Source organism: Mirounga angustirostris, unplaced genomic scaffold, assembly GCF_029215605.1.
Source record: "Mirounga angustirostris isolate CCGP_5_RB_7025 unplaced genomic scaffold, mMirAng1.0.hap1 SCAF_4, whole genome shotgun sequence".
NCBI classification, from domain to species: Eukaryota; Metazoa; Chordata; class Mammalia; order Carnivora; family Phocidae; genus Mirounga; species Mirounga angustirostris.
Genome location: NW_026991712.1, coordinates 81908908 through 81911225, shown reverse-complemented (window position 1 = coordinate 81911225; position 2318 = coordinate 81908908). Strand labels below are relative to the sequence as shown.

The window sequence follows — 2318 nt, the reverse complement described above, 5'->3', positions numbered from 1 at the left end:
AAACAAGAGCAATGGCACATATATATATATTTTTTTTTACTCTTAAGGCATTTATTTATTAAAACGTTCTCTGCCAAGATTTCACATTAGCTTAAAATTCAAATCAGTCTTTACATTTCTCTACTGAGGTTTCCCACCGCAAGTATCACATAAAAACACCTTCTCCAGCAATCAGTGTTATCAGCGTTCACACGGTGAGCCCCATGGTCAGCCTCTTTTTTCCCTAGGTGACCCAACTAGATGTTAACACTGCTCTGCTACAGGGTAAAAGCTCCTACCTAACTCAAACTCATTGGAAAAGGGGTGAAACTTCTGCAAAGTGCACTTTAAGAAGAGGTACTGTTTGCTCATGAAAAGAAACCAGTGAGTCCTCTAAGAATAACAAAAGCGGGTATTTTACAGTTAAGCACATGATTTGGAGTGAAGAATTCGGATGTTGCTCTGCTGGCCCAGGCCGTTAATACTCTTCTTGTTCCTCCTGTGGGCCCCCTTTATCGGGTATCACAAAGCCTTCATCTGTGGCATACACGATCCTCTGCAATACCGGGTCGTTTTCCCCCTTGTTCTCCTGGCAAATCAATTCAGTGTTCCTTAGCTTTCCAAAGTAGAAATCTCTTTCTTTCTCCAAGTCTTCGATGGTTAAGTTTCAGTACGTTGATCTGCTGCATCAATTCAGCTGCTTGGTCATCCCCGTTGCCCACACCAGGATTCTTTCGCACCACACCCGGCCAGCCTTAGGGGTTGCAGTAGTTCTGTGTGTTGCAATGGGCCTCTGTGGAGCTGCGCTGCTAGAGCTGAGAGGTTTCTTCGGTTTGTTCAGAGCTGGAGTAACAAGGGAGGGAGCCACTGCGGTTTCTTGACCTTGTCTGGCAGCTACGGGGTCATAGTCTTTTCCATCATAGTTTGCATCAAAAAACTTCTTGAACCACTGAACAAATTCAAAATTGTCCTGAAACTTTCCTTTTACTAATTTGTCCACAGGAATTATTTTGTCAACCCATTCTCTTAAAACCTGCTTGTAGTATTTTGAAGTTCTGGATGTATTCATGTTCTAGCTTAGCCTGGAATTTCACTTTTTTCAAGGCAATGGAGCCAGGGAACAGCATGTCCATAAACTGACAGTAGGCAGCCCCTGAGCACAACTGTTCGATCTTCGTCAGATTCAGCTGCAGAGACTCATCGATCCAGGCCAGCATGTCATGTCGACTTAGGTTATCACTGGTGACTAACGTTGAATATACGTTCATTGCCATCTTCGGCTCTCGGTGGGACCGCGTCCACAGCCTCTGCCCGGCTTCGGTTCCGTCTTCGCCTAGTTCAAACCGCCCAACCCCGCCCGCCCGCCCGCGGGATGACCTCACACGCACCCCCCCACCCCATTACCCGCTGTCGTACCGCAATGGCACATATTTTTAACATTTATGCACATAGGATTTATAGGAAAAAAATGAAACTCAAAGAAGTGATTAGATACAGGACTTACATACTATTTTTTAAAAAGATTTTATTTATTCATTTGAGACACAGAGATACAGAGAGAGAGAGCATGAGCGGGGGGGGGGGGGGCGGGGGGGAGGCAGAGGGAGAGGGAGAAGCAGGCTCCCCGCCAAGCTGGGAGCCCGATGTGGGACTCGATCCCAGGACCCTGGGATCATGACCTGAGCCGAAGGCAGACACAACCATCTGAGCCACCAAGGGGCCCCCCTTACATACTATTTTTAACTAAGGAAAGAGGGTTTGGCTTACAAAGTATGGTAAATTGTAGGAAAGTGACTAGGAAATATGTGGGGGAAACTAATGGAAAATCGGGGTTATTTTAGTAAGGTTTGTTTATACAAACTTATGTCAGGGTCGACTCTCTCCAGTGACAAGTGTTCTTTTTCAAGTTCAGAGGAGGGAAACACCTACACAAAGGGAAATTTCTACCCTGCTTTCAGGCAGGTCAGGAGAGGGCAGAGAACTCTTCCTGTGTGTGTTCATTCGCAAATGTCTTCAACTCAAAATAATTCTTCTGCCCAAGTGGCATACTTTGGGCTGACAGTCTGATGCCCTTCATCCCTTCACCCCTGTCACATCCAGTTTTCATATGGCCATGAGATTATTATTTTTATAGGAAGCAGTGACTGCTGCTCCTTTCAGTCATCTAGTTGTAAGTTTTCTTGGAAGCTTCTGTATTTTGTCAGAGGAGAATGGTGAATAGCTCCATGATAAACTGAGAAATGACTGATAGTGACTTCCAGTTAGCACAAGGAAAAGGTTTATCCACTCATTATTGCTCTTTCTTCACTGGGCTTCAAGACAATCCACTTCAATTTCAT

General features: G+C 45.2%; 1 pseudogene; it reads right to left on the bottom strand.

The window, feature by feature from the left end:
* Positions 1-457: 457 nt before the first annotated feature.
* Positions 458-1301, bottom strand: LOC123858227 (microtubule-associated protein RP/EB family member 1-like; annotated as a pseudogene).
* Positions 1302-2318: the final 1017 nt, after the last annotated feature.